This window comes from Rhineura floridana, chromosome 10 (genome assembly GCF_030035675.1).
Source record: "Rhineura floridana isolate rRhiFlo1 chromosome 10, rRhiFlo1.hap2, whole genome shotgun sequence".
NCBI lineage: Eukaryota > Metazoa > Chordata > Lepidosauria > Squamata > Rhineuridae > Rhineura > Rhineura floridana.
This window is the reverse complement of record NC_084489.1, coordinates 31,181,963-31,198,387: the sequence shown is the minus strand read 5'-3', so window position 1 is coordinate 31,198,387 and position 16,425 is coordinate 31,181,963.

The following is a 16,425-nucleotide window of genomic DNA, read 5'->3' as shown; positions in this document are numbered from 1 at the left end:
TCTTGGTACTGTTTCATCTGCACATCAAGGATGCTGACATAGTGATACTAATACTTTATAAATGGAACTGAATTAGCTGGTGTGCCATTTAACATTCCATCATTACAGTATTCATGACAGTAAAAGATTATGGGTTTTTAAACAAACAATCCATTTTTTAAATCAACAGCTCATCTGTCTGAGTTTAGCTGGTGATGGAGTATAGCTGGTAGTAATATGTTTGCTTATGTGATCAGTATGTGATTTTCTTTTCATCACCTTTATGATTAGTTTCTTCGCTTTAAAGCATTGGTGGTTTGCAAATGAGGCAATCTATGCTTTATATAAGATGCTTCGGCTTCGTTTTTACGGATTGACTGACTGACATTCACTCACTCACTCACAGAGGTATCAACGTTGTTAGGATGCTTCCTGTCAGTTTGGGAATCCAATCAAGGCTAGTGCACACCATGTCAAGTCCTGGCCAATGTACTATTTATTAATTGGGTCTTTCAATCAGGTTTCAGATTTGCTCAGTGGTAACCCATTGGAACAGGAAGTAAAGCATAACCAGTTAAAACCACAGATTCAGGATTATAACTGAAATGAATCAGTTGGTTTATTAGTGTACAAAGATTAATTGTATTATGACATTTAAAGAAAATAAAGCAACTTACAGAAAATACAGCAACTTAAAGCAACGTGATCTAAAATGGCAAAATACTAACTAATGGTTTAATAATAATGGTATGAACTCTTTATTGCATTGATAGAGCAATCAATTAAAGTGAATAACTTTTTTTAAAATAGTCTCCTCCTAACTTGCTCCTGCCCATCTAGTTGTAATACGCCAACATCTTAAATTAGAATAAAGTTCATTGTAGTCTATCTTCAGCTGGGTGATAGACTTTGTAGATTTTGTAGTCTATCTTCAGCTGGGTGAAGCACATGAAGCAGAGCAAGTAGGGGGCACAAAGAAAGAAGAGAATCCCCACCACCAAAAAAAACCTAACTAACAAAAAAAGTGGTTATCTTCCTTTTTATATTGATCAGGAAGTAGACCAGGGGAGTGGACTTTGCATTGATTTATTTACTCATGTGGGCGGAGCCACCTTAGACTGTAGACAATGAATTCCCATAATCTGTCTGGGATGGGAGGAATAGCATAACTAAGATCCCTGCTTTATCAGTGGTTTTCCATGCAAGGCACTTTGACACATTCCAGCACTGGCTTGCAAAAACATGTTATGCCTTCACTTTTGTTTTGGCAATTTTATGCCTCATCATCATCATCCCTCAGGATAGCAGGCAGTGAAATCTAGCACAAAATTCCAACTAGCCTGCACAGTAATAACACAGAGTCATCCACAGCGGTAGCTGTTGGCTCCATGTCAGTGGGGCAGTGGAATCCGCTCCAGGTTTTAGTCTGAACATCTTGGACAGCTCTTTAAAAATTCATACTAAAACCCAGAGCGGATTCACTGCCCCACTGACATTGGAGCCAGCAACTTCCACTGTCCCCATATACAAAACATAGAAATGGGCCATTCCCACGCTTCTGACTAAAAATGGGCAACAAAATGTTAGCCTCAAATGGTGAAGATACTTCAAAGCCACCAAGAACACTGATTTTGGAAATGATTTAATGGGGAACATTTGTAGGTTTCTCCTTAGAAGTAGAGGTAAGAGGAATACTGTAATGCTGGGGTTCCCAAACTGTGGTCCATGGAGCACCAGTGGCCCACGAGCTTCATTCAGGTGGTCCATGACATGTCCACATTAAATATTCATATTGATTTTTAACTGTACTTTTTCACTTATTTTATTTCATACATTGTATTTTATTGTATTACAGTTGGAATTCTATGGAATGCAAATTGTAATGCAATAAAATACAATATAAGAAATAAAAGAAGTCATAAAAGTTCAATTCAATATCATACAGCTTCTAGCAGAGTTCATTCAAAATGCCACAACAGGCAGAAAAGCCATTAAGTGGTCTGTCAAGACCATCTGCAATTTTCAAGCTGTCTGTAGGAAAACATGTTTGGGAACCACGGCTGAAATAAGCAACACCTCCAGCCACTAGGTGGTGCTGTTCCATGTTCCATTTATTTATGCAGTTTGTAATCTACCTGTTAGCAATGTGTTAAAAACATATATCACTTCTTAATTTCTAAAAAGACAGAAATAAGCCAAGTTGTGTCCTAGGAAAATTAAAGCCCTAATCCCAGATGTACATGTTATGTTTATTTGAGTGGCAAGAAAAGATACTCTGTGCATGTGTAATGGTACTTTCTGCTTTCTACTAACATCATACATTATGTGGCTGAACTCTAGCAATTGAGAATTATTTAATTATTGTAAACCGCCCAGAGAGCTTCGGCTATGGGGCGGTATACAAATGCAATAAATAAATAAATTAAATAAATAAATAATTTGCAGCTAAACTCAGATATTCCACAGCTAAAATGCAATCCTGTTCTTAAGAGGATTTGCTCAAAGACATTCTCTTCTATATTCTTATTGGCATAATACTTCCTGGGCTTTGTGGGGCTGCATTTTTCTCACCTTGGACAAGGAGGGCAAAGGCAAGCCATGCAAACTGAACCACCTGTGCCTTTGCCAAGAATTCTGGAGCCCACACCCAGTATGTTGGGGATCCCGGAAGCCACTTGAAAGTCTGGACGTGTACATTATTTCCACCCCTTGAACTGCACTACCCTCAGCAGCTGAATGGTCTTGTCTGTATGATATAATGGCCCTGGGACTGCCTGCTAGTATTGAAAAACACCTTCTGGGACTATGCCCGTGCAAATTAAATCTAGCTTTCCTGTATTATTATTACTATTACTGCTTTTTGCAATCCAGGCCAGTCAGTGAGTAAAATGGAATGAGCCATACAAATGCAACCTCATGGCTTCAACACTGTTATATCTCTCTCTTAAATTTTATGGAATCTTTTGTGGTCAGAAACTGCATCACGTTGCCAACAAAATGTTTTATTGATATTAAATGGAATTGGCCAACTCACCTACACTGGCCCGTACAGTCCGCTGTACTGATGAAATGTTTGCACAGAGTCACATAGGAGAATACAGCAACCCAGTAAGAAAATGAGCTCTGTCTAATCTGTTCATTGGCATTTCAGCATTAGAATGTCAAGCACTTTAGATCCTGTTGACATGACGCCTCAGGCAGTCCTTCCATCTTCCCCCTCCTGTCACATTACAAACACTCAGAATGATAGCCCAGAAAGTGCGTGGAGTCAGTCATTGCTGGTGGGTTTCTTTATGACCACTTTCAACCATCTCTGGTCAATATTATGTCTGTAGGGATAGTACGTGTAGGGGGCACGAGACTGGCATTTGTAAATTGTTATGAGTCATCTTCCCCTCTCCCACTGAGTATATATTTTTGCCACTCCTGAAAGAGAAGTGACGCTGGGCTTCTCTAGTGCTAGTCGTACTCAGAGTAGCCCCATTGAAATTAATGCACAGGGCTAAGCTAGGTCTATACATTTCAGCGGGTCTGCTTTGAGTCAGACTTGCATGGGATACAGCCTTGTATTTTTTAGCCATCAGACACACGCAAACAGGATGAGCTGTTTGTTACGGTTTCTCTCCTTTGGTGCCACTTTCTTTCTTTGTTTTGTTTTTATAAAGTACAAAGGAAACCCTTGGAATACTAAAAGCAATTGTGGGACACTGGAAAGAACTTTGTCAAAGGTGTTGCTGCTTTGGAGCAGTCTCCAGACTTATTTATTTATTATTTATTAGATTTATAGATTGATTTATAGACTGATTGATTGTTTAGATTAGATTTATATCCCACCATTCCTCCCAGACTGTGGGAAACAGAGATGGGAGACAGTCTCCCAAATCCCCTGGCTCGCTGATTGGTTCCTCAAGGTCTGGGCAGTGTTCGCCAGTTAATTTCTAAAATAAGAGGAGGCATAGCTCCTGTGTGCCTGGGCGTCATTTCCACTTTGATATGAGTTTCCTGTACCTGGACGGCGTGTTGGCTTTGTGTTTAAGCACTCAAGGAATTCAGTGCAGGAGCTTGTGCAGGCTGGTGGAGGAGGGACAGAGCGTGCCATCCCTACTCTGCATCCAGCATACAAAGCTAGTGGGCTGTCAGAGGAGAGAAACCCTCTCTGGCATGCCCAGTACAGAAACGCAGAAGGCAAGAGGGGCAGAGCTCTCCCCTGCCAACCCCAGCAAGCTTCAGGCTAGTTCCTTTTGTGGGCTTATTTGCAAGGCTGTTGTTCTTACCAAAGGTACTGTATTCATTAGAGATGGGTGAGCCTCCCTTCCCATATAAAAAGAAAATAAAAAATGTCTCTGCTCATGTTCTGGCAATACATGCAGTTTTGTTTAGACACTTTTAAAGGAAACTGGAGAGCACTGAAGACAGCCCTGCTACATGGCAAAGTGAGACAAGGTCAAGCTGCAAGGGGGAGTTGGGTGCCGTTAAGGACAGCCAAGCAGGAGACAAATAAACAAATCTGAGCCACAGGGCACCATTCATCAGGCAGCCTTTTTTATACAATCAATTGAAATGAGCACGAGCTGTAGCATTGATTTTAGGTTTTGGGACACTGTTACATAGTGCATATATTTATTATTACCTTTATATCCCACCTTTCTTCCAAGGAGCTCAAGGTGGCATACACGCATGGTTCTCCCCCTCCCAATTGTACAACAACCCTGTGAGGTAGGTTAAGCTGAGAGATAGTGACTGGCCCAGGGTCACCCAGTGAGCTTCACAGCCAAGTGGGGATTTGAACCCTGTGGGCCAATGTGCACCATGAGAGAAGAGAAAGCATTTAGAGGTTTTTTCCTATATATTTTGGAAAGTTGTTTCTTTGCTATGCTTTGGACACCTCTTCAGATGTTCAGATTTTGCATGCTGGTTCCTGAAATCAAGGACCAGGTTTTTGCCTGTGTTTGGACACTGTGGACGCCATTCTGAATCAAGATGGCAGACTGAACCTTTCAAAACAGTTCTGATTTAAGCCACTGATTTCAAAACTGCACTGTTTTTTTTGGTTTCTTAGAATTCTGGGGCAATGGTGATACAAGCCTGCTGCATGTGTGTGTGTATCTGTTTGTTTGTGTACTGGCCCTTTAATGGCTACTCTGGCACCGAAAGAGCTGAAAAGGGGGCAAAGGAGTTGTTTTGAGGAGGGCCCCTTCCCCTCTGCTTTCCTTTCCTACCCAATAGGAACTCTTACGTAAATAGCAGAGGGAAGTTATACCGGGAAAGCTAGACTAATTAAAAGAAAGAACCTGCTCCAGTTCCTTCACCATATGACTTTTAGACTCGGGTCCCTGGTTCTGTAGACCAGGTAGAAGAAGAAGAAAGCTCTGGCATTGCCCAGCTTGCGGCCTAAAAGGGACAGCAGCTGCTGCTTCTCTCCGGGACCTCCCACCACTCCTCTTCCCTAGAAGAGACAGCCATTGACTCCCATCTTTTGTAGGTGCTTTCTCAGCTGTGGAAGTGAGCCCTTTTATCCGGTTGGTTCTGGCCTGCCCTTGTTTGGTCCTTCCGTATCCCAGGATCCAGCTCTCCAGTAAGAAGGCAGATGGGGCTGCCTATTATAAAGGCTACTGCTGTGTTTCCTTTCTCCCGTCTTTTGCTCGTACGCAGGCCACATTCAGACCATACATTTATTCCACTATTATTCCACTTTAAATAGTCATGGCTTCCCCCAGAGAATGTTGGGAAGTGTAGTTTGTGAAGGGTGCTGAGAATTGTTAGAAGACTCCTATTCTACTCACAGAGCTACCATTTCCAGAGTGATTTAACAGTCAGTCCCTCTTCCCAAAGAACTCTGGTTTTTAGACTCTTGTTTTTTGTTCTTGTTGCCTTATAACTGCTTATGATTTTAACCAATAGACTAGTACCTTCTGTTTGGTAAGCTTTAGGCTACAGCTTCCAGCCCAAGCTCTTTAATGATCTGGAGGACTCTTCAGCTAAAGAAAGCATCTAGATTGAGAGAGAGCTGCCCACTGGCTCTGACACAAACATTTGACATTTCACATTCTTCCCGGAGAACATCAGATGCAATACCAGCAGCTTTACACCCTCTCTCTAGGGTCTGAAACTCCTTTGAGGGAATAGAGGATGATGAAAAAGCCAGAAGCAGTACCTTAAAGGTATCATTACACCTGATTATATCAGGTAATAAACTTGTGCATGAAGCTTAACCATTGATCTAGAATTTCAGTTCAGTAACTTTTTCATTTGCAGCCCAGGCTAGTTTTGCTATCCCAAAAAAGAAAATTAAATTTAAACAAGGAAGGATTAGAACCCTCCCCCCTCTCACACACCCCTCCCTGCTTGTGTTGTGTGAGATTTGCCAAACAGTTGTTCCTGAATTAATGAAGAAGCATTGATTTGTGTTTCCCTTCAAACAACAGCTGTAGAAGGGGTTGCTTGCTCCTCTCTCTGTCTCTCTCTCTCTTGCAGTTTCATGCTGGGAGATAGAATTATGACTCTACAGGCCAGGCAATTTGAGGAGGTTAAACTCAATTGAAGAGGCAACCTCTAAACCTCAGGCATTTTCTCTGAATACTCCTTGCTTAGGAGTTGGAATCAAAATTCTGGATATCCTAAATGTATTCATCATAACTTTTGTGATTGTTGCTTCTGCTATTTCTATGCTTTTAAGTGTTAGATTCTGTATATGTTATTTTACTGTTTAAATCAAATATGCCACCTTGAGACTCTTGCACTGAAAGACAGTATAGTAATGGTCAAAATGTATTTATTTATTTAAAACATTAATATACCACTTAATCATTTGCATTACTAAGCAGTGTACATAAAAATAACCATACACAGAATGAAACAATCAAATAATCATATCCAAAAGGAACAAATGTATTCATTTTGAGCTAGATAAAAATAGCTGAAGGGCTGATCAAATTGGATTGGATTATACAGCCACTATGGTGTAGTAGACAGAATGCTGGACTTGAACCAGGTTCAGCCATGCACCCTTACCTACATCACAGGGTTGTTGTGATGCATGCCACCCTGCGATCCTTGGGAGAAGGGCAAAATACAAACATGACAAACAAGGCAATGAGCTGATGCTACTTGATTGGTTTTTGTATGTGTGAATGCCAAATGCCTTTCTAACGAAGAAAGTGCTGTGCCTTTATTAGGCCTAAAACTTGCTGAAGTTCCATACAGCACAAAATCAACTCAGCAGCATTGACTGGAGCTGTTCCTCTTTGCCCTTTAACTCAATGAATAGGACACAGGAGTGATCAAATACAGACTTTACAACTGGATTGTGTCCAGACCAGTTAGACTCAGCTAATAGTGACAAGCTAAAAATCAAGACAATCAGGTAATTAAACATGTGGGAAGCTTTCACTGTTTTTAATCATTTCTTTTTTAAAAAAAAGAAAAGAAAAAGAACACTAGAATGAGTTGGACAGTTCTTTCTTCGTTCATTCTAGAACAATTCTCAAATTACTCCACTGAATATTGCTAGCAGGTTGGCAATCTTTAGTGCATGGCATTAAGCAGAAAAGAATAAAGATAGGGCTGAAATGAAGCAAGGGGTCTCACTTTAAGAGGCACTACATCATTTTTATACACCTTTTCCCCTACTCCCCATTGTTTGCAATATTTCTCAAAAGAGCTGAAAATATTTGATCTTCCTCCTCAATCAACTTTTCTGATTTCTGCAATGTGCAAATGGGTTTTACTTTCAGTAGCAGAAGTGTAATTAGCTCTTTCTTCATAACAACCTTTGCAATGTGTGCAGTGTTGCATTGGTTATCAAGAATCAACATTTGTACTTTGGCAGGCCCTCTTAAATGAGTGATCAGCCTTTTTTATATGTTTATAAAAAGGTATGCCCTCACACCATCATGACATCACAGATGCCATGGTGAGAGGCCAGGCTGGAGGCCAGTGGTGGCAACAGCTGTGGCTGCAGCCTGGGCAAAAGACCAATGGTGGCAGTGGCAGCAGCAGTTCGGAGGCCAGGTGGGAGGCCAGATGGTAGGTTTTGTGATCCATGCAGGTGGGGAGCTTTGGTGACCCATGGGGGGAGGCGGGAAGCTTTGGTGATGGTAGGTAGGGTTGGGGAGTGAAGCAAGCAGGGACAGAGCCCCTAGTATTATTATATCATCGGCAATGGGGTGATAAAAGCAACAAACATGTTTTCTGCTAACTTTTTGCTGCCCCGGGATCCTTTCTGAAATCACCTTAAGTCCTTAAGTACCCAGGAAACCCTGATTCTTTTAGTCACCTTCTTCTCCATTTGTTGACAGGAGTGAGTGGATTCAGGCTCAAACTTGGATGTGGCTTTTTCTCTTTTTATTAAAGTAATAGATACATCCAAAGCAGTTCACCTCATTAACCTAACTACTCTTTGTAGGAACTTAGCACTGCTCTAACTCTGACTAGGCATTACTTCGTGACTCTAAGACATTGACTTAGCAATCAGGTCTCCTCTCCCCAAGTCAACTTAAGTAGACTTGGATCACGTATGTAAATGCAGGCTCTGCCTCAGCTCTGACTGTTGAACTTCCCGCCTCAAGCGCCTCCGAGTGTGGGGCAAAGGAAGTTTGATCTCAACTTCCCCCTCCAACAAAGGGGGGCTGCTAACAGTCAGTTTGGGCATGGAAAGCTGGGCAGCACTTGGCTGGGAAATGTCTGACATGCATGGCTGAGCCTCTGGTGCGGGAGGTGGGGGGGTGTCCAATTGAAGAGTGTCCAAGGGGCCAGATGTTCAGGAGCTGAGGGGGCTGAGCTGTCAAAGATGGGGGCTGGGGCACCCTGTGAGTCCACCCCACTGCCTGCCCTCTCCCCAGGTTCCCAGTCCAAGTCTTCACCATCTGTTTTGCCCTCGTCTATCCGCCCCCTCCCTGCATGGCTCACATGAGTGCTGCCAGGCAATCCAACTGCCTCTGTTGCTTTTCTAATTTTGGAGGCTCACTATACCAAAAGTTTGGCAACTTTTAGAGTAGACTTTTAAATTGAACCTAATGGAATTTGCATGGGAGAGCTGTGCAGGATATATTGCATCTTGCGGCATCATCTTCCACATGGCTCAAAACCTCAGCCGCTGCTTGACCGCCAATGGCTCCCTTGCCTAGCCCAAGTAACTCTGCATTGCAGCATTTTCCAAGTAATTCCTAGCCAGTTAGCATGAAGAATTGGGCTCTCATCTTTTTTTATTTTCTTTGCCCTAAGACACAGATGCCCTCTGTTCATTCTAATTACATAATGGCTAATATTTTTATGGGCACACATTCATTACCCATTGAGTAATGTGAACACATTACATATTGGGAATTTTAATGTGACTTAAATAGTGGAAAGAAATAGATACAAAACACTTGGCTTTCATAGCCATTACTATATTAATCATACTTAGTGCTTTTCTGAGAGTTCACATTAGCCCCTTATTTCCGGTGAGGGAGGCGGAGACCTGAAATCTTGCCCAGAGCCACCAGCAATTCCTGTCAGGGTACATGGTTGTTACTGGCGTAACAGATCTAATCTTCTTTATTACTGTGACATAATACCCTGCTTTGAGGAGCTGTCCTGTTGCTGAAAAATCAGTGATAGATTTTTGTGTATGTGTGCAGTCTGCTATGTATTAGTATTGTCTCAACAAATTCATGCTGAGAGTCCACAGTTGCTATGATATTTTGAGGGAGAGCAGACTTCTAAAGGATGCCTTTGCAATTTGGGACTGTTTCCTAGGCTCTGTCCTCATGTTGAGCACTCCTTAAAGACAGAAGGGCATGTAATTGGGCTACCACTTCAAATAAAAACAATGCTTAGTCAGGTAAGTAGTTTAGCTATTTGATCAATGTTAATTAATCAGTTAACATCAGCTCCAGGATGTCATGTTCAATAGGCAGATACTAGCTTTGTTATCCTATGGGTTTTTCTCTGGATTTACAGTGGTTTAAAATTTATTGACAACTGAATCTAAGTATTCCCTGGTTGAGCTGGCTGCTATTATGCTGCAGACACTTGTAAGCTTACCACAAGGTGCATGCAACCACATAGGAACGAGAGTTGTCTGTAACATCCTCCTATGCACTGAGATTGTCCCTGTGGCCATTCAGAAATGTGGTATTGTGAAATGATTAAAGACTTGGAGGGTGGGGATTAAGCAAGAAATAGGAGAACTAGCAAGGCCAATCTACATATCCTTTAAGAATGTTATTGGGCAATATAGAACACCAGGTTGCCCAAGGTTCTTTTGTCCTGATCTCTTACATGTCGATAACTACTTGGGTTTTCATAGCAAAAGTGTGGGAAAACAATATTGTACCAATAAGAGACCTCTGGAAGAAGAAAATTTTGTATATAATAATTCCAAATAATATAAGCAGATATGGGAGGGAAGGACATATTCACCAGAGACTTTTACAAAAAAAAAAGGTTGCCATTATTGTTGCGCTGCAATATAAAACAAATGAAGCAGTGATTATGGATGTATTAAGTATGATTTAATTAACTGTATATTTACATATGTTTATTTTGTATTTATGGAACTGGAGAAGTCAAAGGAAAAAGAAAGAAGTGTTGGAAGGGAGGAACTCACCTCACCTTGTGAATTAGATTCTACAGGAGACTGTTATACTTCCCATCTCAGGGCTTCCGACATTCTGCAGGGACCAAGTGGATGCCAGTTAATGTTTCTGTGGTGTCTGAGTTGTTGAGATGAAGCTACATAGTAAAAAAAAAATGTTGAGCTTCAGAATATAACAACACCTCTACTTAACAGACTGTTTTGCATTTTAGTGAATTGCACCCCATGTGTCATGAACCCCATGGAGAACTCTTGGCAGAACTGGTCTGAGGAAGAGACCTGGAGGGGAGGGGCCCAGTGGTCTAGGCATGGTGAATGAGGATGTTGGGGAGGAGCCCAGTAGTCTGCCCATTGACAGCCCTACCCTTGAGGTTGATACGCACATAGTTGAAGGGGTTGAGCCGCCAGCCCCTCAGTGCACCACCCATGGCAGCTGATCCACAGCCAGGCTCTCATTCTATGGTGGACCTGAACACAGCCCAGGAGGGGGTGCCAGAGGTGTAGTTGGAGAGGGATCTAGGAAACCCATCCCTGCCCCATCACTTTGGATGTGTGGTCAGCGGTGCAGGCCCCCATGAACAAACTGAGCCTGTTAGCCAGCCTACCCTTAGGAGTGCCCACTTGCTTGCCCAGTCCTGAGCTGAGAAAAAAGCCCCACAAAAATAACTGTGCCCACCCGGTCCTTTATCAAGGGGATTCAGGGGTGTGTCAAGTATTACGATCATGTCTTCACTTCAGTAGCCATGTAGATTCATGCCTTGTAGCAATACTAGATCTTGTAAGCTGTATCCTGACCTGTGTTCAAGTCATGTGCTAACCTGTGGATTAAAGCCCTTGGCAATAATCAAGCTGAGTGTCCTGCATCTGATTCTGTTGGTGGGAGATAAGACACCATGTAATTGAAGTGGAAGCATAGAAAAGATGTGCTGTATTCCCTTTGCCTGGGCGGTAGCCCCACTTGTAATAAGCAGTAATATTCAGTGTGCATCTATCACATTTTCATCTAACACACAAGATTCGGGGAGGTGACCATCGTTTAGAGTAAATGTTTTGCATGCTGCAAGTCTCAGATTCAGTCCCTGATATCTCCAGGGGGAAAGGATCAGATCGCAGGTGATGGGAAAGACCTCTGCTGAAGACCCTGGAAAGCTGCTGCCAGTTGGAGTAGAATCCTGGGCAAATAATTACTGTTATTGTTTTAGCTGGTTGGGTAGATTTTTGCTTTATTACTTCTCTGACTTCAGAGGCACACTGTCTCCGACACAGGAGGTGAAAATACCCATTATGGCTGGCAGCCATTGATATTTATCTTTCATGAATTTGCCTTATAATCACATAAAGCCATCCAAGTTGATGGCCATCACTACATCTTGTGGGAGCAAATTCCATAGTTTACCTATGCACAGTGTGAAGAAGTACTTTGTCTGTCCTGAATTTTCCAATCTTCAGCTTCCTTGGATGGCCCCAGGTTCTAGTGCTATGAGAGAGGGAGGAGATGGTTCTCTCACTTTCTCCACATGATTCATAACCTTGAACACCTCTATCATGTCCCCGCTTACTCACCTTTTTTCTATACTAAAAATCCCCAAATGTTGTATAACCTTTTCTCATAGAAGAATTGCTCTAGCTCCTTGATCATTTTGGTCGCCCTTTTCTGATCTTGTTTCAGAGTGTAAAAATAAATAAATAAATAAATAAATCGGAAAGCATCTGGCATGCAAATCACATAAAGCCCAAAACAACTAATTTCATGTAATCTCTCTCTCTCTCTCTCTCTCTCTCTCTCTCTCTCTCTCTCTCTCTCTCACACACACACACACACACACACACACACCAATAAGGAGCGTTCTCTACATTTAGTCATTCTAGAAAGTACTCTCTATGTTTTCCTTGATATAAGAAGCTGCCTAACACTGAACCACACTGTTGCTTTTTAAGTGCTGCTAAGAGTTCTCCGGGGGTCATGGGTAGGACTCTTTCTTAGTCTTGTTACATGGAGATTCAGGGGTCGTGACCTATGCAGAGCATTCACTCTCCTGCGCTACAGCCTCTTCAGACCCCATTTGCAGACTAGACAGCAGGAAATCATGGACAGATGCAAAAACAAAGTTGACAGACTGCCTATGAAATAGTTTCCAGCAAAATTTCTTGGCATTCCTCCTGCCCTGTTAAACAATAATGGCTGCTTTTGTTTCCTCATTAATCTCTCCCTGTGATCTGGACAGCCATTGTCTACTGTCTTGCCTTGCCACTCAGGTAGCTGAGAATATGCTCCACTTCATTAGAGGGTCCTGCAAATATCCTTCCTTGTCCATAAATTGTCTTTGAGCTAACATAGTCCTTTGGGACTATAGCTTGGGGGGTGACCCAGCCACCACCACCAGTTAATTGTCTCCAGCCAAGCCATTAGACTGAGAAATCAGGGGTGTGGACACTCATCAAGTGGACATTGCAATATAAGATCCCTACCGAGCCATTCCATGCCACAAGGAGTTCTATTAATTTCCTAATATTTGCACCCTTGTTTGTGGGCATAGAGGACACGTTCAGTAATCTGTCATTGAGAATGCCATCCCATAGGAAAACAAAGCAGCTTAGATAGTACACTAGAGCTTTCATGGTCTGAGGTGATAAACCTGACTGGCACCGCTTGACGACAGAATTTGCCAAGCCCTAGTTGTCTCCTAAAGAGCTGTGTCTTGGAGAATGAATAAATGCCAAAATTGTAATGACCACCATTAAGTGTTTTCCTATCTAGGCATCTTTCTTTTGATCTGTTTAGGACAGTTTCTTGCAAGGTAATCTTAACGTAGGTTTACTCAGAAGCAAATCCCACTGAGTTCAATGGAGCTTAGTAAAGTTGCAAACCTAAACATATTTACTAGAGAATAAGCTTCACTAAACAAACTGGAACTTTTTTCTGAGTAAGCATTCCTGGGATTGCACAGTAAGTGTATTTAGGGCTGCAGCATTGGCCTCACAAGAGGGAAACAGAATTTGAGTCATACCCAGTGGTATAGTGGAAGGGGAATGCAGGGCTGCATAGTTCTAGGACTCTTTTCAGAGAGGGAGCAATTATATCATATGCTGGAGTGTCAGAGTAATTGATGGCCCTCCTTGCTCTGGCAAATGACTGCAGAGATAACAAGGCTTTTAAGTTGTTTGTGGTTTGTATAGCTGTTATTAATGTCCTTTTATATTTCATGTGCAGAAAGCAAGTGAAACAATGGAAAACGCACTTCTGACCTAAAGGATAAAGATGGCATGTTAGGTAGCATTTTCACCAGATGCCTTTGCACCTCATATGGGTACAATACATTATGGTAGTTTCTTCAAAGAGTGCATTTTTTCTTTCTTTCAAAGCAAATTCAGAATTTCAGCATCCCAGGGAGTTTTTGAACAGAAAATATTTTGCATTGTCTCTTGGGTTGGTGGCTGCATATTCTAGTCATATCTAATTGAGTCAGCCAAACAAATTCCTAAACCATGGATAGGGAACCTGTGCCATTCCAGATATTCCTGAACTACAACTCCCATGATCTATGTCCATTGGCCAAGCTGTCTGAGCTGATGGGAGCTGCAATCCAACAACCACAGATTTCCACTCCCTGCCAGTCTAATGTTCCCACACATGCACACACACTTTGGATTAAAAAAAAATCTGTTTTGAAGGAAATACAATGTGCCATAGATTATATAAATTCACATTCCCTCACATCTCAAACAAAAGCAAGGCACAAGACTGGCATCTGAAGAGGAAAGGCACATCCACCGTCATATCACTAATCCGGGGTCTTATTATACAAACTGGGAAAACTGTTCGGTTATGGGAATCTGTTCATAGCTGTTGCCATAAACAAAAGCTGCCACCTTAATATATGCAGTCTTTAGATTGTGAGCCTTAGAGGGAAAACTTGTTTGTTTTAATTCTGTTCAGTGCATGTCATACATTTTGATGTCATGTATATGGAAAAATACCACCACCATACATAATGTGTGGTCTTTCATCTCAGCGCATCCAGGTTGTGCTGGCAGCTTCTGTTGATGGTGAACATCTAAGGGCAAATTTACATGACCTCAAGAACAGTCGTGCTAGTCTGCTTGTAGCAAAAAATCAGCAAAGACTCCTATAGCACCTTGAAGGCTAAAACATGTTTCCTTCCGCCATGGCATGCACTGATCAGCTGGGGCTGTATGTGTGAAGCCCATTTAAAAAAACACATTTCAGCTGTTTGGCAGAGGACTAGGCAGGACTGGATCCAATCTTCCATAGCTTCCTCAAATAGCTGGTTGGTGGGATTTCTGCTTTTTAAAAAATGACTTTGCGACTTCTTTCCAGGGAGGTTTGTTTTGCCCCTTTTTCGATGGCATAGGAACACAGGAAGCTGCCTTATATGGAGTCAGACCATTTGCCCATCTAGATCAGTACTGTTTACACTGAGTGGCAGTGGCTCTCCAGCATTTCAGAAAGAGAATTTTCCCAGCCTTAACTGGAGATACTGAGTTAGATGCTCTATCACTGAGGTATATGACCTTTCGCCTACCTATATGACCTTTGCTTTTATGAGTTGATAGTTTTTATTCAGTTTTATTATTTGTTATTTAAGCTGCTGGCTTTGATTCTTCATGATGGCTGTTTTTTATTGATAGCTGTTATTTCATTTAATTTTTGGGTGTTTTTAAATTTGTTGTAAACCACCTTGGGTATATTGTATAGAAAGGCAGGGTATAAATGTTTATAAGAAATAAATGATAAACAAATATGCATGTATTCTTCCAGCAGATGAATTGGGAAGGAGTCTAGAGATGAGAAGGCCCGAGGGGGGGGGCAGAAAAAAAATCAGGAAAATTTTCCCCCATATTTTCCCATGGGGGGGATAAAAAAAGGCTTCAGAAAAAAGCAGAGGGAATAGGATGTGTGTGTTTTGTCCAAATTCTCTGGGGGGGGTTTTCTGGGCCTTCACATCTCTAGGAGAGCCACCTGCATATAATCTGCACATGGTTCCTCTATCAGCTAGACATATTAACATGGAAAGCAGATTCTATAGGCATTTAGGCCCTGGAGTAGAGTATTATTTTGGCATGAACTTGAGCCTACAAAATAATTGTTTTCATCTTTAAGGTGCATTATAGCCAGAAACAGCCTTGCTTCAGTTCTCTATGTTGTACATAGGGCTGCCTTCGAAAATGGTCTGGAATCTTCAGTTAGTCCAAAATTGGTCTGTAAAATTGTTAACTGGGACCAAACATTTCAGTCATATTGCACCAAGGCTTTGTCATCTGCACTGGCTTCTAGTCCATTTCTGAGCCCAGTTTAAAGGGCTGGTTTTGACCTGTAAACTCTTTAATGGCTTAAGACCACGTCACTTGAAGGAATGCCTCTTCACAAACATATTCAGCATATACCTGAAATCATCTTAAGAGATGCTTCTTCAAGAACCCCACCAAGTGAGATACAGCAGAGTGACTGCTGAGAAGATCTTTCTGGTGGTGACCCCTCTGCTGTGGAATGTTCTTCCCAAAGAGGCTCACCTGGCACCTTCTTTATAGTCTTTTTAGTGCCAGGTGAAGACCTTTGTATTTTCCAAGGCATTTTAAAACTTGAAAGACCATCTCTGTGTATTGAGCTTTGGGAACTCTTACCATGTTCTCAACCTTTTTCACTCTACAGCTAAACTTAAAAGCACAGACACAGCAGTTCCCAACATTTTAGCATCTTGGGTAGAACCAAGGAATTTCCTCTCACAGTTGCAAAAAATATGCAATCATTAGTATGACGTTAAGATATCCTGTATGTTAGTCAAAAGCAAAATTCTTGAAACCTCTTTTGGTTAAGATAAATGTGAATCAGTAGAGGGGTTTAAGGG